The following is a 26,463-nucleotide window of genomic DNA, read 5'->3' on the forward strand; positions in this document are numbered from 1 at the left end:
TCCTATTTATCCTGAGTTCTTTCTGACACATAAGATCTGTGATTAACCCCCACTTTTAGCTAAAATCAATGAGTAGCAAAGGGGCTGGTGACAAATGAGTAGAAAGGTGTCAGAGTGAGCAACATTTAACAACCAGCAAGAGAGCTAGGACCTTCTCCCCATTCCCATTTCCCCCCTTCCTTCCTTGCAGTAGCTTTAGCCACTGGACTCTGCAGCAGCTTCCCTGGCCTGAGTGATTATTTCCTAACCCCACCACATTGTGTCATCATGCACTGTTTTCTGTGACTCAATAATTGTTTATTTCTAGGAGAATGTGACTTTGGGATAGCAGCATTGCATACACCAAGGCCAAGTGTTAATAATAGGTGGCACCAGGAAGTAAAAGGCAAGCAGAGCGGCCCCGATTTGCTCATTTAATGTATTGAGTTCATGCTCCAGATTTTATCTGGAGGAAGGGTACTATACTATAACCAAAGAATATGTGTTAACAATAGCATTGAAAAATACATTGGATTGTATAAATGAAATTTGTTGAGAGTAGAACTTAAATGTTCTCACCGAAAAAAAAAAGGTAAACATGTGAGGTGATGGATATGTTAATTCAATGAGGAAAATCATTTCATAATGTATATGTATATCAAATCACCACATTGTACATTTTAAATATCTTACAATTTTGTCAATTATACATCAATAAAGCTGAAAAACAAAAGTGGGTCTTTCATTTTATTTTACTTGGAGTTTGTTGAATTCTTGGATATATAATTCACATATTTCATCAAATTAGGAAAGTTTTGACCATTATTTCCTCAAATACTCTTTCTTTCCCTTTCTCTCTCTTTTCTATTTCTAAGACTCCCATTATGAATATGTCAGTGTACTTGATGGAGTCCTGTAGATCCAGTAAGAGCTTACTCAGCCATACTGAAGGCATAAACATAATCAATCCCTCCTAGGAGATGTGGATGCCTGATACAATGTAGCTAAACAAAGTCACGAGAAGACTGTGGAAATGATGGAAAGTTGGCTGTAAGTTCCTTTAGAAATACTGTTAGGAGGTCTGGTCCTTGAGCACAGAAAAAAAATTGGAGGCCTACTTCAAAAATCATTTACCTTTCTTACACCCCTATACCTTTCATATGCACAACACATCACCATTAATTCTCATTTTACACTCAGTGATTCTCACGGAGGGATGACATACAGCTACTGTACCCCCATGGAGCTCACGGTATACCTCATTCTGTGTACTCTCAGTCCCTCACAGATTCAAATCACTGTAGTGAATGGCATAGTGGAGGCCTAACATATCTCTACCACTAAATCCTTCCCTATATCATCCTGCACCAAAGTCCAAAATGCCCATCAAATGTCATTCTTGGAAGCTGAGGCATTCTGTGGCAGCATGATAAACCAGAAAAAAACTTCAGTTGAGAAGCAGACATATTTAGATTATAATCTCAGCTCTGCTACTTAGTAGCTGTATAACTTTGAGAAAAATCACTTACCCTTTCTCAACATGTTTCCTCAAATGTAAAAAGGGGATGATAATAAAAAACACACACATACACACACACACACACACAAAAAACACTTCACAGGGTTGTCCTGAGAATTAAATAGGACAGAGTTTATAGCTTAGAGGTGAAGATGAAGCATAAATCTCACACACTTAATATAGGCCAGTGGTGGCATGAAAAGAGCATAGAAGATTGCAGCCAGGTAAAACGGAATTTGAAACCTGGCTCTGCATTTACTAGCTATGTGACCCTTTCAAGCCACTTAATTACCTTAACTGGTTTCCTCATTTGTATAATGGTGATAAGAACACTTATCGTAAAGGACTGTCACGAAGATTCAATGGGAGAACATAAGTGGAAACAAACACGCATGTATGTGTTCTACAAATATTTATTCACCATATGATATGATGGAGATCAGCGCAGTGTAGGGGAATGCTTTAGAAAGGGTGTCAGGAAAGCCCATTATGGGCACAAAGAATGTGATGGAAGAGTTTTTAAAACACGAGTTTCATCCTTTGAAAATTTTTCCAATTTGCACTATTTCCACCTACACAACTTGTACAAGTTTTTCTCCTTCAAGAAGCACGTACCTATTTCTATGAGGTATCGGCTCCCTATTCACCAGTTCTTTCTTTCCCACGGTCTCTTAGGCTTGCCCTACCCCTCCTAAGCATAAAAGTCTGAGACATCAAGCACATTGCTTGCCCTTATTCAGTAATAAGCCTCTTTTCATTGTTCCTCCCCTGCATTATGACTGTTATTTTGTTTGTAGGAATCCTCTTTATTTTAACCATTTGGGGATAATTTTATTCAAATATAATTAATAAACCACTATCACTGATCACAGGCTGAGCAGCAGGTCTCTTAAGTCTGGTCATAGACAAGCTGCCAACACTGAACACAGTACCTGTGTTTAACCCTGGTCACCAACCAAACACCTAACCCAAGATGTAGCCTGAGCACCTAACTCTGGAATTAGAGACTTAACCTTAATTTCAGACTGAGCGCTTAACCCTGACCCCAGATGGAGACCTTAATTTTATCTATAAACTGAGCCTCACCTGGCCAGGCATGGCTCAGCAGTTGATCGTCAACCTAGGATCCAGGACATCGAGGTTCAATTCCTGGTCAGGGCACGTGCCGGGATTGTGGGCTCCATCCCCAGTCGGGGCATGCAGGAGGCACCCCATCAATTACTTTCATCATTGATGCTTTCCCTCCCTCCCTCCCTCCCTCCCTCCCTCCCTCCCTCTCTCTCTCTCTCTCTCTCTCTCATCTCTCTTCCCCTCCCTTCCTCTCTCTGAAATCAATAAAGATATATATTTTTAAAAATAAAAATAAATAAATAAACTGAGCCTCTTTCTGGCCCTACTCCAAGGCTTTAACCCTGATTAAATTCAGTTCCTGGGTATAGTCTCGTACTTACTGCCTATGTCTGGTCAAAGAGGAAATACTTATGACTGGTCCCAGACTGAGTCTCTAACCCTGATATCCTGCTGAAGCCTTATTATGTCCATTAATAAGCCCTTAATTCATGATACCGAGATCAAACATATCATCAGACATAGCCCCTAAACCTGTCCCAGGCTGAGACTCAAGGCTAAGCTAAAGACTGATCTAACTCTGGGGTATACTAAATATCTTACACTGACCACAAAATGAATGCTCAGCATAGATACTGACTGAGCTCTAAACCCTGACCACAGACAGTCTCGAACTCAGTAATAATCTGAGATCTGATCTTGGAAACCAACCCAGCTACAATTTCCACAGACTTAGCACTAACCAGAAAATGATCCCAAAATTGGCAGCCAAATGATTACTAAACTTGGCCTCATACAGAGACAAGAATATGTACAGAGACTGAAATACAAACTTGGCCAAAGACTGTGCCTTAATCCTGGCCAAGAAGTGAAACCAAATCATCTACTAATTTGAGGATGTATTCTGACCACAGCATATGCCCTAATTCTGCTCATAGCCACAGGCTGAGACTTAACTCTGTTCAAAGACCAAGTTCTAAACCTGGCCAGGTACTGGCTTCATAAATCTGACCACAGAATAATTCACTGAACCTGGTACACACTGAGCCCCATCACTGGCTAAGGATTTGGCCGGTAAATCTTATCACTTCTAAACTGTTTACAAACTAAGTCTCTGGCCACAGACTGAATTTCTAACTCTCATCACAAACTGCACCCGTAAGCCTAACCTCCAACCTGAGCTTACAACCTAAAAATAAAACTGATCCACCAATGTGACCAATGACTGATCCTGAATCTCTGAGATACACTGAACTCTCTCATTAACTGCTAGCCCCAGACTGAATCCTTAACCCTAGCCACAGACAGATTCCCAGTACCAGAAACTGAACTGTTCAACACTGGACAAAGACTGAACCCAAACCCTGAATATGAATTAAGGATAAAACAAAAGAAATACTTTCCATATTCTTTACATGATATCTCGCAAGAGATTTAACTTTAACCCTGAGAACAGATGCAACTCACCAATATCTGAGCCCTATTCTTGGCCACAATTTGAATACTGCCCTGGGAAGAAGACTGTAAATACTTCCCAGAATGTGAGACCTGAAGACTAACTCCTAAGCCTGGATAAAAAATAATTCCTGACACTACAGGGCTGAATCAAAATCCTGCTCATATTATTAGACCTAACAATAGGCTAAGACTAAGTAATAACCTTTGTCATGGAATGAGTCTTAAACCTGTAAACAAAGTTCACTATATCATTGGCCACAGACTAAGTTCTAGCATACTGAGGTTGAGCAATCAGTCTGGCCACAAACCTAGCCCTAAATTGGGGACAGATGTATGCATGACACTGGGCACAGTAAGGGTACTAAAAATTAGCACAGATTGAACTCTACTACTGATACCAGAATGCTTGCTACACTAGCCAGAGTCTAAGTCCCAAACCGACAACCGAACATGAACACTCTGAACTCAAACCCTGGCAACAGTCTGAGGTCAAGCCCCTGATTCCAGCCTGAGTCTCTAAACCTGAAGTCAGGTTGGATCCTATGTGTTGTCTATTCTCACACTAACATTATTTGTAGACTGACCTATAATGTCAACAGCCAATCTGAGAAACATATTTACACTCTTAGCCCCCAAACCTTCTTCATAATAAGCCTTAACCTGGCCATTGGTAACCCCCAAATTCTGGTAAGAGCTTAAGGAGATACAAAAACTAGTTCCATTTCTATACATTAACAATGATCTGAAAATAAAATTAAGAAAACATCTCATATACAATAGTATCAAAATAACAAAATACAGGGTGTCCCCAAAAAATGTATACACACTCTTTTTCTGATAGCTCAATTGATGTTTCCTTTTTTTTTTTTTTTCGATGTAACCCATTGGAATTAATAATTATTCAAAGTGGGTATATATTTTTTGGGACACCCTATATATAGCAATAAACTTAACCAAGGAGGTGAAAGACATATACTCTGAAAACTATAAAACACTGATGAAAAATTAAAGCAGACACAAATAAGTGGAAAGGTATCCCTTGTTTATGGATTGAAAAAAATCAATATTGATAAAATGTACATACTACCCAAAGTGATCTACAGATCTGATGCAACCCCTATAAAAATCCAATGGCATTTTAAACAGAAATAGAAAAATAATCATAAAATTCATACGGCTCTGAATAGACATTTCTCCAAAGAGATATACAAAAGGCGAACAGGTTTTTGAAAAGATGCTCAACATTATTAATCATCAAGGAAATGCAAATGAAAACCACAATGAGAAATCACCTCACACCTGTCAGAATGGCTATTACCAAAAACACAAGAGATAACAAGTGTTGATGAGGATGTGGAGAAATCAGAACTCATATACTGTTGGAGGGTATGGAGAATGATGTAGCCACTATGGAAAACAATATAGAGGTTCCTCAAAAAATGAAAAGTAGAACTACCATTTGATTTAGCAGTATCATTTATGGGTTTACATCCAAAGAAAATGAAATCAGTATGTAACATTTTTGTTCAAACATTTGATCCACAGTTGGTTGAATTCATGGATGTGGAAACTTTGGTTAGTTAGAAGAGAAATTAGCCCAAATAAACAACCATTTTCCTCAACCTTCAAATCACTTAAAAGTGCTTAGGTGTCACCATCTATGCCTTGTCCACCTCTTTTAACATGACTTTACTAAAAAGAACAATAGTTTCTTAAAGAAGTGTCGTTATTTCTTATTATTCAAGTTGTATTATCTATCTGTTCTAAATAGTGGCCACTGTTCCTCATGGAAACTGTGGCTTTATTATGGGTTAAACAGGCTTCTTCTGTGCTGGCTTAAATCACATTTTTATACTTGTTATGTGTGACACCATTTCTAAGGAAAAATATGACTCCCAATTAGAAACAAAATACACATTTTTTCCAGATCCTTTAAATAAGTTAATCAAAACAATGAAAATTTTAAATCACAATATAAAGTGCTTTCCCTTAAATGCTAACAGCTTAACCAACAGTAAAGTAAATCTAGAACCTTCATCTGCCCCCACAAGCACAATCCCATAACCCAAGAAGGGAGATTCCGTTAGCCAGTGCACTCCAAACTACAATACCCAGGATGCTCTTTTCTGTCTGAATCGTGGGCACAATCACAAAAACGGGGTGGTGGTGGTGGGAATTGTGGGTATGTGTACAAACTAGTGTCTCAACTCCATCTCCCACAATCCTCTGTCTTCACCGAAGTCCTCCACCGAAGTCAATATTGGATCAAGCTACCTCAAACTACATTTCCCATGAGGACAAGGACTGGGGAGCTCCGGCTTCCCCGGTGACCAGTAACCAATAGGACGTGCCGCAGTAGGTGAGAGTCCCGCCTCCGGCCCGAGCGCCGAGCCTAAGCCGGCTGGCGCCAGGCGGCGAGGACGGAAGACAGTTCCGTGGCTCGTGGGGCGCGGCGAGGACACTTCCCGCCCAGAAGCTGCCGCGCCGGCTCCATTTTCTGCGGCTGTATAAGGAATAGCGCTCCGGTAGCCGGGGAGCTGGAGGTCAGAAAGGCAGAAAGACTGAGTGGCTGTGGCTGGGGACCGTGGGACAGGGAGCCTAGGGAGGAGGGTGCTTCCGGGCCGGTGCCCTCGCGCGCAACTCCGCCCAGCTCCGCCTCTGCCAGGGAGGGGGCGTAGGGCCTGTGAGGCGGGGGTGGGCCCCTGAGCTCTCGCGCCAGTTCCCTTGAGGGCGCTCTTCCTTTCTTCTCCAGCTCGCCCTCGGTGCTTTTCTTCCACGGATCCCCACTCCCGCCTCGTGCCTCCCCCCGGAGGTATGAAGTTAGGGTTCTCGACCAGAGTCTTCCGTGGGTGGCCTCTGGACTCTCCTTACCGCTTGGAGGAGTTGGGTGATCTCTTTCCTCTAGTCCCTCAATTTAGGTTTCAGGTTTGGGCGCACACGCCTCCCATTTTCTCTGGAGGCGGGGGAATTCCTTGCCACGCCCAGGGTATTACTTTTGGCAAATTTTTCACTGTCTGTCTCACGGATGGTGAGATAAAGATAGTCGGCATTTTTTTATTTCTATTTTTTGGCCCCTCCAACCACCCGCCCCTTCCCTAACGAGGTCTTTGGAGTGGAAAAGGTTTCCTTTCCATTTTCAGAAGGGATAGGGAACCGAGGAGGGAAGGAATCGCACTTTTGAGATATGTGTTTAAGATTCAGTGCAGTGTTCTGATGAGAGTAAAGGGCAAGTTAGACATATTTTTAAAACAGCGCCTTAGGGGTTTCCAGCAAGTACTTTTAGCATTAATGTGGACAATTTTTTCTGTGGCACACCAACTACAAAATAAAGTAGGCTGTGGGAAACAGACTCCATCAATGATTTTAGTATTACAAATGCGTGAAAAAAGTTTTGAGGCATTAGTGGAAGGGTATACTTATAGAGTGGGGTGGGGGGCCTTACCTATGGAGTGCCAATCCAAACCCTGGAAGTGCTGAAGGCTTGAAACCCTCAGCTGTCTTCAGATCAATCCTGGTAGGCTTTGTGAAGAGGGTGAATTTTAACTTGGCCTCCAGAGGAAATTTGAAATGGGCAAAGAGGAGGGAGAAAATGCTTCCTGATCATACTAGGATTGGAATTTCAGAAGGGTAGATAGAAGAGGGAGCACTTGTGTGACAAGTGGGCTTGCCTGAATGGAATAAAAGGTGTCAGCAGGTTTAAACCGTACAACTCAACAAAACCTCATCTGCGCCCTGCATTGTGCGCCCATCGCCCAAAGGAGTCTCTTTCTGATGGTTTTGTGAACCAATGTCACCCCAATAAATTCAGTTTTTTTAAAAAGATGTCAGCAAGGATAGATTGGGAAAGAAATAGTGTTAAAAGTTTTGGGGTCATAATAGGACACTTTGAAGCATCCACATGATTTGGATATTATTCTGTATCAAATAAAATTAAAGACAAAAAATTAAGATTGGGTGATTTTTGTTTTTTCATCCTAGGGGAACCTGATTTGAGATCAATTCTTGGAGAACACAAAGAAGTGTGGTGGTGTGTTCCAGGTGTGAGTTTAAACCCCAGAATAACTTTATCATATACACTGTTTTGTTTGTGGCTAGCTGCACTCTATAGTTGTCAGTTTTAAAGCTTGGTGACAGATTTCTTTTTTTTAAATTGATTTCAGATAGAGAGAAAAAAACCTGTGTCAAACATTAATCTGCTGCCTCCCCAGCATGCCCCAACTGGGCATTGAACCCGCATCCTGGGTCTGTGCCCTGACCAGGTATCAAACTGGCCACCTTTTGGTGCACGAGATGACACTTTAACCAACTGAGCTATACTGGCCAGGGCACAAATTTATTTTCTTAAGAAATGCATTTCCTCTTCTGTGCATTACATTATCTGAATTGTAGGCATTTCAATGGGTGACAATAATGACTATTATTTATTGAGCCCATATAATGTTCCACACACTATCATAAGCATTTTGTTGCATTATCTTAACAGTCTTATGAAATAGGTACTATTCCCATTTTTCTAGAAGAGGAAACTAAAATGAAAACTTAAGCAACCTACCTAAAGTCATGTAGATTTTAATGAGTTGAGTTGGGGTTTGGGTGTGCTGATTTCTGACTGTAGAGCCCAGGCTCTGCCTACCATGGTTTCCTGGTCCTGCTGTTCACTTTTGTTCTTGACTTTCTGTTTGCGGTAAGGAGAAATTTTTGTGAGGTATAGTCGATCATCTTGGCAGAAACCCAAATGATTCACTCTTATTTTCTATGTCAGTATGTGTCTGCTGTAAAGTAGCTGCCAAAACCAAATTAGCTTAACTGCTATTGCAGCTGTAGCTAATTGTGTCTGCCAAAACTATAGTCAGTATGGCTACTTCTGAATTAGATGATTCTCTTTGTAAAACGTCATGCCTCTAAGTTCTTTGGACCTGGACAGATTTTGGTTTTTATTTTATTTTAGCTTTTATTTTAAGTGACCTGGGTCACTAGGTCTCCTCCATTACCTTTGCCCATATGAAGTAATGGTGTGAGTTCTCCCTGGTTCTAGCTGGGGAGATAGAGGCCCATAATTCTGAGATAATGTAGTTTGTAGTATAGCGGAGACAGGCACAAAGTGCTATGGAAGGATAAAGGAAGGAGTGACTGACTATAAGGGAGAGTCAGGCAAAAGGCTTCTGTGAGGAGGTGACATGGCTGGTCTTGAAGGATAATGACTTTGCCAGGTAGAGAAGAGTGGAGGGGAGGTGTTTCAGACAGAGGAGCAGCCTGTGAGAGACATGTGGTTATATAAGAGCAATGCATAGCCATTCAATACTGAGAAGTTTAGCATGGTAGGGGTGCAGATTGTTTGGCAAAGGGAAGGTATAATGGCAGAAAAGTCTGGAAAGATAGGTTGAAGCTAAGAAGTTGGGATGTGCTCCCACAGGCCAGTGTTTCTCAAAATGTAGGGCATCTGCCATCGGTGGTTATGTTGTACTCCCACAAATATTTTAAATATTACTAATTACATATTCTAATGTGTCTTATAAAAGGTGAAACTGAATTGCATCATCAAATATAAGGCTACTTAGCACACGGCTTAGTAAAAAAAAAAAGTGAACCAGTTTTAAGTTGATTTAAAGACAAATATAAGTACATGTGGTATATGAATTTGGAAAATCACCAAGTAATACTCAAATGATGGGAATTTAGGAAATGCTACTCTAGGAAAAAAAAAAAAAAAAACATTAAAATGTTTCAGAAGAAGAACACCATGATCAGCTTTTCACTTTAGGATACACTGGAGGGGGACATGACCAGTTAGGAGACCGGTGCTCTGTTCTACAGAGAGATGACGAGCTGAGGGAGCAACATAGATGAGGGAATAGATTTTAGAGACATTTAGGAGGTAGAATTAGTAGGACTTGGTAGATATAAATATTATTCTATCAATGTCATCAAAATGATTTTAAAAGTCTGTATGCCATTTGTTCGTTATCCTTCATATTCTAAGATGAGCATATTATTGCCCAGACTGGGTACATATATTCATTAAGGTAACAGTGGAGACTGCTGTCATAAATGGGTTTGGATTGCACACAAGCATCTTCACTGCCTTACCGAGTGTCCTTGAGAGCAGTAGCACAAAAATTTGAGGTGCTGGTAAGGAATATGAGTATGATCTGTGACCCTTAGCTATCTGAGGAATTTCTTGTCCTCCAAGACTCAGCTCAAATATCAATACCTCTATTAAGCCTTCCTTGCAATCCCCCCCCACACACACGCACACACATGCATGCATACATGAAGCAGTGCTAGGCTTCTGGCTTCAATAGGACCATGCACTTACCTCTGTACCACACTCTAGTGTGTCAGTCTGTGAATGTCTGTGTCCCCCCTAGACTGTGAGCTCCTTGAGAGCAGGGACTAGCTCTCATTCATCTCCATACCCATAGCATGCAGAACAGCACTTGGCACGTGGTAGACACCTAATAAGTGATTATTGGATGAAAACAATGGATCAACATATTTACATGAATATAACTCTGGACCTTGTAGTGCCAAGTGCTACAAAATAATTAGCTACATTTGCTGCTTTCACTGAATAAAGCAGTAAATTAAAATGAACTGAGTGCACAACTCCACTAGAGGTTTCTTTTATTTTTCTTCATTTTTGACCCACTCTCCTGTAGTTACCTTACCTTTTTTTCTCATCATTTATCCACCCAGCCACCTGTTCCTTAGGCCTGCCCATTGCTCTGCTGCTCTTGACAGAGTTCACATTGCTCCTGCCCCGATACTCTGTCAAGGATCCATCCCTGCTTTACACCCACCAAGTCCAATTGACTCCATCCAGGAAGTCATTTTCAAACGGGTCTCCTCCTAGTTGTAGACCAAGGGTGGGGAACGTCCAGCCTGCAGGCTGTATACGGCCCTTGAAATCATCTGGTCTGGCCCTGCCAAGGCAACAGCAGGCGGGACTCAAAATTCAATAAATCTAGGAGCTTTTTTCATAGCTAATTTTTAAGTTGATAATTTTGTATGGCCCACGAATGATGTTATAAATATCCAAGTGGCCCTTGGCAGAAAAAAGGTTCCCCACTCCTGTGACACTGCTAGTGGAACTGTAATTTGACACAGCCCTTCTGGAGAGCAATTTGTCAATATGTGTCAAAAAATTAAAATTTAACATAGCTCTCAACCTACCAATTCAACTTCCAGGGTTCTGTCTTGAGGAAATAGATGTGATTTTCCAAAAACTTAGCTCTCGGTATATTTTTTTTAAATAGCAAAAACAAACAAAAAAATGTTTATAATGACAAAAACATAACAGAAAAAAAAAAACATTTTAAATATCCAATACCAGAGGTTTGAATTAAATCAATTACAGTACATCTATACAATGAATTACTAATTACTCATGTAAGTGGATGTTACCAAAAAATATTTAGTGATGTAGAATGTTGTTTATGATATATTAAGAGAAAATTCAGCTTATAAAGTTGTCAGATCCTAGTTTAAATGCACTCATATCACACATACATCTGTGTGTGCATAAATAGGATAAATTCTGTAATGTGAAACAAAAAAAATTAATAGAAGTCTGCTATAAAACTTAAGATTACATATGAGTTGTATTTTTAACCTTTTGCATATTTTTATTTTCTAATCTATAATTATACATTGGTTGATTTTTAACAGTTATTTAAAAATATTTTCCCGGTGTCTACCCTTATCATCATTGCCATAGTTTGGGGCACACTGCCCCCCCCCCCCCCACACACACACATGACTTATAGTCTGGATTACTACTGCCTCTAGCCTGCCTCCCTTGCAATCCATTCTCCACCAAGGCTGACAGAATGATTTCTCTAAGTTGCAAATCTGAAGCTATCTGGCTTTATATAAAGTAGTTCAAAGCCTGCCCATTGTCCTCAAGATAAAATCCAAACTTCTTAGACTGGCTTATAAAACCCTTGAAAATCAGCTCTCTGCTTTTCTCTCCAATATCACTTCTTCCTCCTACAATTTACTTTTTCTTAGGGTCTTAGGCCACTGCCTGCCACATAATAGGTGTTTAGCTAATGCTAGCCAAATGCCAATGTGGCTTGTATAGGTCAACTATTATGTGCCAGGCAACCCACTAGTACTTCATTTCATCCTCAGAGTAAAAGTGTTAAATACATAAAAGTTATTTTTATTTTACGGATGAGGAAAATTAAATAAAAGTGGGAAGAAGAAAAAAATAATAATGAAGAATACTTTTTAGAGAAGAAATATACACTGTCTGCCACAACACAGCTCTTCTTATTTTCCTGCAGCCCTTGCCAGTCTTTGTCAGTCAGTGTGCAGGAAAAGAGAGTTTGTTCTTTCCCTTGGGCAACTTATATGTGACCACTGTGTCACAAGCACAGTTCAGACTGACATGATCTCATCATGTCACTGTTCATATTGTGCTAATGTACAGAGATATTTCCTTCCTGTACATAACACTTCATGCAGGAGAGAAGGAATAGCTCCAACTGCTATGTTTTTCTTCTGTTTTGAAATTCTGTCTTTTGGGATGGGGATGTCAGCAGAGAGCTACAGAAATCTATGATAGAATTGAATGTACAAGAAACAATGTGCCTCATGGGAGCCAATGTCATTGGTTAATTTATTTTTTTAAATGTCATGTAGATGTATTTTCTAGCAATCTGTCCCCAGGGAAGGCCTAGGTTGAATTCAACTGTTAATCCTATTTACAGAATGCAGCCCATGCGTGCACTATATTCTTGCATTGTTAAGTGATCTTAGACATATGTAGTGGATTACTGTAATGACATAAATCAGGTGAATATGGGATATCTGATTTTCTCTACAAAAATGTATTGGTTTTCATAGTGTCATTCAGGATTCTGCAGTGTGGTCTTTCCTACATTTTCCTTATAAATACAATACCCATTGTGCAAAAAAAAAAAAAAAGGATGCTCTTTAAAGGACAGAAGTCCTAAGCATGAATCATCTGTATAAAATGATATTATCTTGTAATGATATTATCTTGTAAGGAATGGTCACTTTTAAATACTCCAGAAAAAAATAATTTGTATTTCTCCTACTCTATCATCGAATAAATTGCACATAGAAATGAAAGATAGAGTTTTAATTCATTTGATGAATTATTGTGGGCTTACCATGTGCAAAGCACGCTGTTAGACACTGTACTAGATACTTATAAACACTCCCTTTAATGACAGTGAGAGAATATGAATCTAGCATACATACAAGAATGAGTGTGCAAGAGAAAGAAATGAATAAAAGAGAGAGAAGACATTTAACAACCAGGCCCATTCTATAAATGAAAATTTACCCAGGTGAAAATTGGGATATATGCCAGTAGGAATTTATTCTTCTTTTCCTGTCTCTTTTATCTGTGGGATATATAGGAGAAAATGAACAACCAGATAGTTGATAAGCAAATGATCTACTTCTCTGTTTACAAACAGTTTGAGAGATGGAACAGTGACTTTTGGTGTGTCCAGCCCTGCACAAGCCTGCTGGTGATGTGAGAGTTACGGCTATGTCAGCTTTTCCAGGGTTTCTGTCTCTGCTACAGAGACTTGGCAGACACCTCAGACAAATTTTATGTCTCTTAAATCTTCCTCAAGCTAGGCTTGGCTCTTAGATTTATATGTACAAAAAAGTGAAATGTTTGCCAGTTTGACATTCTGAAGATCAAAACAGACTCCGTTGTATAAAAATTCAGAATACACCTCAGTTAAGTCTACAGATAAAGCTAATTGCTTTTGCTATTTGTTTAAAACAGCCAAAATGTTTACTTTCCAGAAGTGGTGACTGATCATGTCTAAAGATTTATATTCCAGGCTTCAGGGGTGCTTCCTCTTTTTCTTGCCTACAAAGTGTAAAGTTTTGCTAAAGTCTTCATTTTCCTTTTTTGCCTTTACTGACACATAGTTTAAAACAATGTAGGATGGGAGATGTGGTGAAATATATCGGCAATCTAGTAAGGGGGGGGGGGAAGAAAAAAAGATTGTTTTAATTAGCTCCACCCTGTCCCCCTTCTTGGCTCTCAGTTTTTCAGTGGCCCCTTACCCACAAAATGCTGCTCCTTGGCATAATAAGGATAAGTGAGAATAAGAACTGGGGAACTTTCAGTGACTACCAATTAACAAGGCTGGTCCAAATGTGTCTATCTGTAGGTGGAGCACAAATGAAAGTTTGGCTGTAATTCAGAATAGTTGAACCACTGTGTGGAGAATGTTATGTAAACAACATCGCCTCAGTGGTAAACTGTGAGAGGTAATGATGAGGAAATCCCTAGTAAGGGCCCTTCTCATACGCTCCAGCTGCTCTTCTTTTAAGCCAGCAACAACTGTCAGTAAGCTTCTGGGATCCATACTATCCCTCAGTAAGGCCCCATAATATGCCCTCCCACCATTCCTTCTTCAGTCAGGTCCTCAAACACACTTCACTAGGATTACTTTGGCCACATAGTGTAATTTTCACCTTTAAGAGATGCTGAATTTGAATTCAAGGAGCACTTGATATTCAAGCTCATTTATTCAATAGTCGTTTGAGCACATATACAGCACCAGACCCTATGCTAAGCGCTGGGAATACAGTGGTGAAGTAGAAGTCCCTGGCTGCCCTTATGTAGCTTACAGTCAAGTGTGGGAGATAGACACCCAAAGCAATAATTATATGCAGTGAGGAATGTGCTTAGAGAAAGAGGTGTGTATAAGGTGCCCTGGGATCATGATGGAGAGAATTACTGCTCAGGATGGGCAATTTACAGACAGGAGTCTGTGCTCAATCACAAAGGGCGAGTGAGCATTTCCTAGAATCTAGGTGGATAAAGAACTGGTGGGCAAGGATTCCAGGCGGAGGGACCACCAGCACATGAGAGGCAGTCACGTGTAAAAATGGGTAGTTCAGAAAAAGCAAAATACTGCATGTGAACTACTGGGAATGTGGGAGAAGGGAGAGAATAAGAATCTGGAAAGGTATCCTGTGGTCAGTTGGTGAAAGAAGTCTGCTTTTTAAGGAGCTTGGCCTTAATCCTATAGGCAGAGGTGAGCCAGCCCAGGGTTTAAATGGGTGAGTAACAGGATTGGATTGGAGGATGGGCTTTACGGGGAGAAAACTGGAGACAGAAAAGTCCACCTATTTGGCAGTCTTTGAGAGTTCTTACGCTATTCAGCAGTGCCACCTCTGCTTGGTTTTCTTTCAGCATACAAAGATCACTTTGAACAGTTGCTTCCTTCTACACAGGGGACATACCTTCCTGTACTCCTTCTCATGTTGCTTTGCTGAATATTCATTCTTTCCAGCTCAAATCAGTGATCCCAGTAGAATTTGGGGCTTGATTATCATGAAGAAAATCAGACTTTCAAAGCATAGCAGGTTGATTTAAAAAACTCTATGAGGCGCCCGGCCAGTGTGGCTTAGGGGTTGAGCTTTGACCTAGGATCCAGGAGATCGCGGTTCGATTCCCCGTCAGGGCACATGCCTGGATTGTGGGCTTGACCCCCGAGTAGGGGGTGTGCAGGAGGCAGCCGATCAGTGACTCTCTCATCATTGATGTTTCTCCCTCTCCCTCTCCCTCTCCCTTCCTCTCTCTGAAATCAATAAAGATATATTTAACAAAAAACCCCACCCCTATGAGGCTTACTTATTGCTTACTGAGTCAGCTCCCCTTGGGGGCTGGGGGAGGAAAAAACAGAGGCTGAAAAGATGGCAAGAAGTGGCTGTTTAAAACAAAATGCTCAGCATCCAGAATGTTGGAAATCCCTAAAGGCCATATCTAGATATGGGAAATAGGTATAAGAGGCAGAACTATATGAGTATAAAACAAATGCATATTGAAGGTCCCTGTGCCCGACCAAATTGCACTATCTAGCCAGTGTTAGAGCATGTTCTTTCTCTAACTCATACTGTAAATGGCTTCCCATTATCCATAGGATGACGTCCAAACTCTTTAGCCTGGCATTGAGTACTTTCTGCAGTCTGGCTTCGACCTACCTTTCCAGTTTTCATAGTTCTCTCTTAATGTCTCTGCTCTAGCCAGTCATTCTTTCAGACACTGCTCTGGCATTTCCTCACCTACTTTGTAAGCCCTCTTGAGGCAGGGGCTATGTTTTGTTTACCTCTTTGAATCCCCCACAATGCCTAGCACAGTATCTTGCATATAGTAGGTACCTAAGATATACCTCTGGGTTGATTACTGTTCTCCCAATTCTTTCCAACTTTTCTGTTACTATTTGACCTAATACCCTCTCTACTGAAAATGGCAACACTAGGTGAAAGGAGTCAGTGTTCAACAAACTATCTTTTAACTTTTGATTTTGAAATAATTTTAAAAATAGAAAAATTACAAGAATCATATAAGGACTCTCATATGCCATTCACTTGGAATTACCAATTTTTAACATTTATCCCTAAAAGACTTATTATACTCTACAGAAATATGATTATTTTGTTCTCAAACATTTGAGGTTGAAAAAGCTGTACCCCTTACCCCTCTCATTTCTTCTTCAACCTCTTATGATGACAAATTTTAAATATACAGAAAAGTTGAAAGAATTGTACAGTCAACACCCATATACCTACTATTTAGATGCTGTAATTACCAGTTTTTTATTTGCTTTATTGCTTATCCATCCATCTTTTTATGCATTTCAAATTAAGTTGCAGACAACTATATATTTCTTCTCAGTTCTTTAGTATGCATATCATTAACTAGATGAACAAATTATTTTGTGCTCTGAAATCAACCAAATCATCCAGTTATACCTGCATTTACTGTCTTGCCAAAACTCCGGTCTACCTGTGCATCTTAGATCTGTTTGGCCATAGAACACATGTCCCTTGATTAACTTTTGGATGCCCTTCCACTTCACCTAGTGCAGTGCCAGGCACACATTACAGAAATACCACTTGATGCTGATGAGTGGAAACAGAACTAGAGCCAGGGGAAGAATCACAATAAAACTAGATTAAATTGAAGGAGGTGGGGAGTATATGAGAAGAGGGCCACAAGTGAATGGCAGAAAGAAAAGCTAGGGCTTGAAGAATTGGGGGGAAAGGGAGCTTTACTTAGCCCACCTAGTACTTCTAGCGGTACTTCTATCTGCTACTTTCCAGCCCTCTCTTTAGAAGGATAGGTTCCAGGAAACTAGGAACAATTGCTGCTCAGCAGAGCTCATGACAAGTATTCTTTTTTTAAAAAATATGTTTTTATTGATTTCAGAGAGAGGAAGGGAGAGGGAGAGAAAGATAAAAACATCAATGAGTCAGTCATTGATCGTCTGCCTCCTGCACGCCTCCCACTGGGGACCAAGCCCACATGCCTGGGAGTTGAACCATGACCTCCTGGTTCATGGGTCGATACTCAACCACTGAGCCATGCTGGCCAGGCATTACAAGTATTCTTGCTACTACTTAGGTACCACCAATTACTATATTCATGTTGTTCCATGAATATGCTAATCTACTGAAAGGTGGGGCTTAGTTTTAGAGGTTATAGGTGGGCTACTGAAACTTCTTTCAAACTAAATCTGTGCTTTAGACAAAAGAGCACTTGAGTTCAATTAATCCTATTTTTCTTTTTCTTTATAGCATTTTATTTCTTTCTGTGTTGTTTATGAATACAAGGATAGCTCAGATATGCATTGATTGAATAATTATTTTGTGCCAAGCACTGTGCTAGCTGCTATCACATCATTAATGCTTTCCAATAACTCAGTGAGGTAGGTACTACTTCTTTCCCCATTTGCCAGATAAGAAAAATTGAGACAGCATGGTTAAGTACCTTGTCCATAAGCCAGCATTTGAGAAACTCCAGTTTGTCTGACTCGAGCCTAGTGGTCTTAACCACATTGTCAGAAGAAATTTTTTAAAAAATTGTCAACCAAGTATAAATTCAAGAAAGTTAACTTTCACTGATTTATTCACTATTTATTCCAATTGAATCACTGAGTTAAGAAGAAATTTAATCATTGAGATTTTAATCATTAGAATGTTGGTATAGTAATGAATTCAGATTGCTTGAGTTCAAGTCCCAGTTTCATCACTTACCAGTTGAGTGATTGTAAGAAAGTCACTTAACATAAGTAAGTCTCAGTTTCTTCAACTACGAAATGAGGATAATAATACCTACCATATAGCTGTGTTGTGAGGACTAATTAAAAAAATGTAAAGTATCATGCCATGTCTGGCAAACAATAGGTGCTCAGCATATTCTAGATCCCTTTCTTTTTCTTCTTCCTTTTTGGGACCAGACCACTCACCTGTAGCTTTCATTTGAGGAAAGCAAACTGTTCCTGAAACATTTTTTTGAAGAGAATTATTCTGAAAAATAGTATTAGGCTGACTACTCCCAAGGATGAATAGTACAGTTGCCTAATTCTTATGTGAACTGTGTTTCAAAATAAACTAGAAACATGAACCCTTAGGAGAGTTGGGGTGGTCCATCTCTCTGCCCCCTGGAGATTAGGGCCAAATTGTGACATCGTCTATTTTGTCACTAGACTATGTTTTATTATTGGCATAGGCTATTAGAGCTGGGGTATTGGTAATTCCAGACATTTCAAGACAAGCAAAATGAGGCTAAAAGAGGAAGTTACTTGTTTAAGGTCAAACAGTGAGAAAATCAGGAGAATCCAGTTCCTCCAATTCCTTGTCCAGTGTTCATTATGTGATTCCTTTGTGAGCTCTAAGACTGGTGAAACCAAGTCTTGGTGTGTGCTCTTCTCAGGAGTTTGAACTGATTGGACTTGCAGAGTTTGGTACAAGTTTGATTGGTTCAGATACAAAGTTTTGTTCTGGTTCAAATTGATTCACTAGTTGTTGCTTTCAAACTTAACATTTCTTTTAGGGGTGTAGCAAATTAGTTTTGTTTCTCCCTGGTTAGATTCACAGTTTGGTTCAAGTTTTTGGTTCTTTGAAATCTTCCACTGTGATTTTTGTTCTTGACAAAATTACTCAGAATCCAAGGTGGTTAACAGCAGGAATTCATTTGAAAAGATCAGTCAGGCTTGGTGATGGCTACTGAAAAGGAGCTCAGGTGATTAGGGAACCATTAGTGCTTACAGTCTGGAGTTTGAAATCAGGATAATGGAAACACTGTAATGGTTTTTGGTGTATATGTTTGTGTGTTTGTTTTTTTTGGGATTCTCTGATGCTTTCATTTCTGTTCTTGCTAATCTGGATTGAAACTGCTGCCTCCCACCTCATTGCGTTTTGTAACATGCTGTCAATCATATTATTGATATGATTTTCATCTTAAATTGCCTTCCCTGTCTTTTCCCCTGTACTTTGAATGGCCCCCTTCTGAGGAACTTGGGGGATATGAATTTCAAGCTTAAATGTGTGAAGGATTTTGGGTGCAATGCCAAAAGGCAGAACGGCCTGGTTCTGAAATACAGCCTTTGTTTCTTTCTTTCCAATGTAGTTTTAAAAGTTAGGCAAGCCTCCTTTGCTGAATCTGAAATTGGGCTGACATCTTTATTTGTGGTCAGCCAGACCACAGGTAAGGCTGTGGTGGCAGGTTGGAGTGATAAGGCCCCTGGAGAACTGTATCCCACCTGCCTGGATTTCTCACATGTCAAAGGAAAGTAAGTTCTGGTGCAAGAGCTGTCAGTGATTTTTCAAGCTCTTGACTGTTTACCTAAGCATTTGGAAAGGTAGAATTACAGCTTGATGGTAAAGGGGCCATTCTTAGTAACTCAAAACACAAGCACTTTATAAGAGATGAGTTTGCAAATGATTCCATCAAGTGTGTTTGTTTCTGTTTAGAAATAAAAGTTCTCACTTTAGCTTCATTGTTTTCTCCTCCCTTCCCCTCTCCTCACTTCATTTCTTTTCTTTCCTCCCCATTTCTCTTCTCTCCTCACCATCTTCTCCTTTCTTTCCCTCTTTTAATGGCTAACTTGCTCTTAGCTACCAGTCACCTAACTCTTTGTCGCTTATAATACCCATTTTCCCCATTGATTTAACATAGATTTTAGATATAGATTTTGCTGGCATTTTTAGTATTGGCAGTGACATTCAAAGGGGCCATTAGAAAAAGTTTTCTTTCTTCTCTCAGGAAGTGGGCTGGGCATTTGTTTGAAGACACAGATGGCATTGGAGGGGCCAAGGGGAGTGATATCTGATATTTCTGCTCTAGCTCCCACCTTTCTTTTGGCTGCTTTAGATTTGACCCATGTGGACAGACACACACTTGGGTAACTGCCATACAGATGGAAATCAGGACATGTGGGATTTGGCTGAACCAAAGGTCCCCAAACATTGCCTGGATCATTTAGTGTCCCAGGTGTGGCCACCCCAGGACTTCATGTGCTAAAATTGTGTCCCAGCTTAAGCCAGCTGGTCGCTGTATATATAGTATCAAGGCAGCTTAAAGACTCATAAAGCATGACTTTGGATTTTTACCTTGTGTGTTTAGATTTAGCTAATCAACCTGAATTCTTCCCCTCATACTGGGCAATGAGGGACGTACCAGGTTAATAGAAAGATTTAACAAAAGTAGGTGCACATTGTCCAGTAACTTGCATTTTAGATGGGACATAATACTCAACCATATAAAGAAAAATGGACCAACTTTTCAGAAAGGAAAGAAGGAATCAAAGGACTTCAGCCTCTTTAATAAACTTCTGATGTATTATATATCAGATTTAAATTTTTTTCTTTTCAAAAAATTTCTCCTCTGTGGAATTTTAAGAGTAAACAGTGTTTCCTTCTAATTTTAAAACTGAAAAAATTGGAGACTTTTATGAAATTATATTGGTCCTTTTTATTTTCCTTATGTGATAGAGGTGGCTCAATTTAGTCATTTGGGCAAGATTTGTTTCAGGATATAATGTTAATAATCCCATATAATTTTATAGCTCTTTACAGTTTACAAAAGGGGTTTCATTTCTATGATCTCATTAGTTCTTTGTAGCAATCCTGTGAAGCAGTAGGGGTAGGTACTATTATATCCAATTTATAAATAAGAAACTTATGCTCAGAAAAGTTAAGTGACTTATCCAGGGTAACACAGCTAGAAAGTTATAGAACTGGAACCTGAGCCCAGCTTTCCTGATACTCAGCCCAAGTACTTCTTCATTGTGTAATGTTTGCTTTCTATCTCCTTTTTGTTCATACTCATGATTAATTTTGATATTGGTTTAGAAAAATATGCTTCAGTTTAGCAGATGAATAAAACTGAAGCACTTATAGGTAAAGTGTCTTCTTAAGGTCACCTATGGAGAGTCCTGTACATAGCTCTTAGCTTTTCACCTTGACTTTAATTGAACTATTTTTAGGTATACATAGATTGCTTTTAAGTGCTAAATACATGCACAAAAGTTCTGTGATCCACTGATTATAGGTGTGAAAGCTGCACCTGGGGAATTGGACTAGAGATGAAAAGTTGACTTAAAATAATTAGCTTCTTGCCTTTTTGTTAAGAGTTGTCATGTTCAATAGAATTTAATTTCTTTATACTTCCTTTGCTTCCAGCCTTTTAAATGCAATTCTTTAGGGAAAATTAGCAAATATTCATTTTGAATGTTGATTTCTCAGGAACTAGGGTAGCTGGAGGAAAGAGAAAGCAGAGGGATGGCTTTCCATGCCCTATAAGAATGGGCAAGCATGATTTTGTTTGGTGCTGCAAGCTAGGATTTCTTCTAAGGCATGCAAATCGTAAAGTTCTGATTTGTCAACTGCATGCTGTTTCTTTAGGCGCTGATGTATGAAATCCTGAACAAATTCTCCGATGAACATACTGCTAATTGCTTCTCCACCTGCTCTCCAACCCCTTACACCCCACCCCCTCCACTCCCAATTCAGCCTATAAGTGTCCGTCATTGGAGATGGATGGTGACACATGCAGTAATAGCAATTCATAAAAGCCGGTTCCAGCCCTTGTCTTCAAGGCTCCTGGATTTTCCACTGCCTGCTTTTGTGTAAGTGAAGTGGATGGAAGTGCTACTGGCATCAGAATCCACCTCCCTATGCTCCGTTGCTAGAGCTCAGTTGCTCGGCTGGAGCTGAGCTAAACAGAAGCATCGGATCTGAGCTGAATTGTAGCTATTTTTCCCCCTCAATTGCGGGGGGGGGGGTTAGGGGTAGTGTGTAGTGAGGGTTTGGGGAGCTCTGGCTTTTCTTTTTGTCGAGAGAAGAGGGTAAGGAAAGAAAAACTCAAGGTAGGATACAACGTGAAACAGTTCCCTGAAGAGTATCACGATGTTCCTGGTACAATATACAGGTATAGTATGTTTTATTTAATCTGAAATGTGCCTTTTGTTTAAAAGTGCATTCCTCTCTGATTTTGCCTCCAGTTCAACTGTACTGAAGGACAGATAAGGTTCTAATGAGCTAAACAAAATATCTGCATAAAACATATCTTCTAGCTATAATGTTTGTAGCAGATTGCTATGTAAAATCTGGGTTTTCTGTTAAATTGGTAGTCCCGATCCCTTAATTGTGCACGCTTCTCTGCTGTATTCTTGTATTGAATTTCTCAAGTCTTATGTCTGCAACTGGTAGTATGTGATAGAGCCTAGAGTGTTTGCACAGAAGACACAGTGCTTTGGAAGCAAAAAAAGCAATTTTTAAACACTTAATATGTTGTGTTTCTCTTGAGTTTATTAACTCCTATATTTCTTAATTGGTTGTCTAGATTTGTTAAGAGTAAGGAAACCTCAAATAAGAAGCATTCCAGAACACATTTGTTTGGTAAATTTATTTTTATTTCATTATTTTAACTCAGGTTGATGAACATTTTATTATTTTTATTTGTTTTTTCTCCTGGTAGAAAAAAAAAGTGTTTAAGCAGCAAGGGTAATATGCCAGCTCAAAACCATTTGTGTTGTAAAATATCATTGGACCAGAAGTGTTCCAGTCTTTCCTTAAGCTTTCAGAAATATATTGGTCCATAATAATGAAGAAATTGGAGACTGGTCAGGTTTTGGTAAATGTTTAAAAGGCTTCTTATACATACAGCAGTTAGACAGAAAGGATCCTTCCAAATGAAAAAAAAAACCTTGAGAAAGTTTCACTTTCTTGCTGAACAGAACAGAAGCTTAGTTCCCACAACCACATGTTTTAATAAGTTTGAGTATTATTTATTGTCAAGGACTTTCACTTCCATTCTTGCTAAGAGCTAAAAGATCATGTTCTGTTTTGATGCGTGGTTTGACAGTTGATTTCGCTCCTCATTAATTGGACAGCATGCAGATGATGTGGAGAAGGGAGTGAGTGACAATATTTCAAGGTTACGCTGAAGAGCATACAGTGAACCTTAGTGCCTGGACCAACAGCTGCTGAATTGAATTGTCTGCAATTAAAGCAACAGCAGGTTTGTGTAGTCTCCCTGCAGCCCATTTATTTGAATTTATAGCTTCAGTTTCTTCTTTGAGTCGCGGATGGTTTGTTTCACTAAGTGTTGAAGAGTTGTGCTTGGTGGATGTTTTCTCCATACTCCAATGCATGCCTGGCTCTAGAAGAGCTGTCTGTGTACATTTTTAATGTGAGAAGTTGTTGCAGTCTTTGTCTTTGGATTAAAACCAGAGAATGACTCTTTTTCTCCACTATAAAAGTAAACAGATATATTTTCATGGAAAATATTGCTTTATTCAATAAATAGAGGTTTCTCATGGACCTATGTTACTAGTTTAAATTTCTGGCAGTGAAAAATGTTAGACTTTATTATGCTACTGGGAAGAACTTCTCTATGTTAATAAGTGTTTATGTTTTAAAAATAGTGACATTTTCTCCTTGCCATGTCTCAGTTCCAGGGTGACTTAATGAATAATGTCAAATCCAACTAGGTGGCTTTTATGACTAATTTTTATTTATATGCTAACTATGAATACATATTTAATGTATTCATGGTTTTACTCTATTAAAAATAACAATTGCAGTATAATTGTTGGTTATCGACTCATAGGGGATGTGCTATAAAACATTTACATGGTGATTTAACATATACGTAATCAGTTCACCCTCAAAACAACCCTGTGTAAGGTGAATGCCAATATGATATACATTTCATAGTAAGAAAATTGAGACTCAGAGGATAACTAACTAGCCTGAGGTCTCGCATCTAACAAGTGGAAGAGGCTGAACTCATAAGTTAGATGATCTGATTCAAAAATCTGAGCTTTTTCTCCCCCTTACACCAGACTCTTGCTTGATGGATCCAGGGTAAATTGACTTAAGCTACTAGTCAAGAAGACTAAATTCAGTCATTTACTAAGAAATATGTTATTTATAGAAGTCTAGAGTTTTTTTCAAGCTGTTTTTAAGCCAATATTTATTTTAATATGCAAGTGCCTTCCAGATTAATTTTACAGATATATAAAGAAACATTAGTATTTTGATTAATTTATAATTCAATATGAATGAAGGGAGAGCCTTGTGAAATTACTGGGAAGTAAAATGTCCAGTCAAAAAGGTTAATTGGAATATTTTCCTTCTAAAACAAGCTAGTTTGTTTTTAATATTCTGTGCAAAAAGTATATGATTGGTTCATAAACGTATGTGTATTTTAAAATATACTGGCTGTAAATGTGAAGTGCTATATGTTTTAAAATTTGAGTTTTTTATCCAGATCAACAGGAAAAATATACAGCTAACTCAGTTTCACATCTCCCTCCCTCCCTCCCCCCCTCCCCCCCTCCCTCCCTCCCCCCTCCCTCCCCCCTCCCTCCCCCCTCCCTCCCTCCCTCCCTCCCTCCCTCCCTCCCTCCCTCCCTCCCTCCCTCCCTCCCTCCCTCCTTCCTTCCTTCCTTCCTTCCTTCCTTCCTTCCTTCCTTCCTTCCTTCCTTCCTTCCTTCCTTCCTTCCTTCCCTTCTTTGTATACCAGCTTTCCCATCTTTGTAAATTCCCAAATGGTTTCTCAATTATAATGGTTTCTCATTAGGTTAAAGGGAAAAATAAACATTTTCTGTACCACTGAAGAAGGGAATACTGTTTAAAACTGCATTATCACTTCAGCAGATGAACCCAGAAAATTGTGTAGCTCATACTAGTTCTCTGGTAAAATGTCTTTTAAAACCTCTTCAGGTAACATTCTTAAAGCAACAATTCTTAGAGACTGTCCTCATGTACTGGGGAAATGACTGGATGCTCACACCATAGACAACTCTTCAGCATTTGACAGTGAATATTTGAGAACATTGTCAAGCAAATGAGCCAGAGATGGGGCAAGTATTGTTATGACCCGTTTATGAGACTTTTAGAAAGCTGGTAATGGGTATATTGTCTCAGATACCATGTAATTAGAATTTATCCTTATCAAAGATGATATCTTTATACTTAACATATCTTAAAGTAAAGCTGTTCTTATATTAATCCCTTCTAGCCAAAAAGAAATTGACACAAAAAAATACAGGAGGGAACTTTGGGGAATGGGTCAGGGATAGAGGGAGGACAACTGGGAGAATTAGGCATGTTTTTAGAAGTTCCATATTAAATTTGGCTTCAGATGGCAAATTTCCTGTGCAGTTGGAAGCTCTGGCTAACCCACTTCATTCTTTTTTTTTCTTTTTATTGAATTTATTGGGGTGACACTGGTTAATAAAATTATATAGGTTTCAGGTGCACAATTCCACAACACATCATATATACAATGTATTGTGTCTTCACCCAGGTCAAGTCTCCTTCCGTCAACATTCTATTCCTCTTTCTGGGAACAAACACTCTAAAATGAAAAAAGAGTTTATTGGGGCTTTTAAAGAAATCGACAGTTTCTGATTGGTGAAAGAAAAAGTCTTTCATTGGCAAAATCATTTTTCCCCTGTGTTGTTTGAGGTCAAGATAAATTAGAGGGAGTAGAGTTCTAGGTTCTGGTTGTTCAGGAGAGCTGAAGTTGGTTTTCTGATGATTTTTTTCCTTCAGTACACATCTGAGTGTGTTTTAGGAGAGTAAAAGTCAGGTCTTACAGATGGGGGGGTACTGGAATCGGCTTAATCTAGCTTACTGAAGGGGATCACTAAGAATATTTACAAATTTAAAATTTTACTCAATCTGGTTTGTTTCCTAAAAGGGCTTAAGATACTCAGTATGAGTAATAGTTAAGGTATGCTGTCTGCCCAGGACAAGGTACTGCAGATGCCCATAAGGTGCTACACTGTACTAACCACCATCCCTTAGATATAGCACCAGTGCCTCCAAGGGTTATTGAACATAGCACGATTAAGTGTGTGTCCCCCACCCATACATACATACATATATGATAATAATAGCTAACATTTATTGAGTGCTTAATATGTGCCAGGCCATATTATAAATACCTTATCTGCATGAACTCATCAACTTTAACAGCACCCTTTGAGATAGGAAGTATTATTTCCATTTGAAGAGTAGAAAAACTGAGACACAGAGTTTAAGTAACTTGCGTACATAATTACTAAGTAGCAGAACCAGAATTTAATCATAGGAAGTCTGTCTCCAGAACCTATGTCCTTAACCACTATGTAGTA

General features: G+C 39.4%; 1 protein-coding gene across 1 annotated transcript in view; it reads left to right on the forward strand.

The window, feature by feature from the left end:
- The first annotated feature begins 6,776 nt into the window (after nt 1-6,776).
- Nucleotides 6,777-26,463, forward strand: part of ENOX2 (ecto-NOX disulfide-thiol exchanger 2) — a 256,343-nt gene continuing 236,656 nt past the window's right edge. The window contains exons 1-2 of the mRNA XM_087813666.1: nt 6,777-6,836; nt 8,003-8,062. The gene's annotated coding sequence lies outside the window, so the exon portion shown is untranslated. The remainder of the gene's footprint in view (nt 6,837-8,002; nt 8,063-26,463) is intronic.

Source organism: Miniopterus natalensis, chromosome X (assembly GCF_054644295.1).
Source record: "Miniopterus natalensis isolate mMinNat1 chromosome X, mMinNat1.hap1, whole genome shotgun sequence".
Taxonomy (NCBI): domain Eukaryota; kingdom Metazoa; phylum Chordata; class Mammalia; order Chiroptera; family Miniopteridae; genus Miniopterus; species Miniopterus natalensis.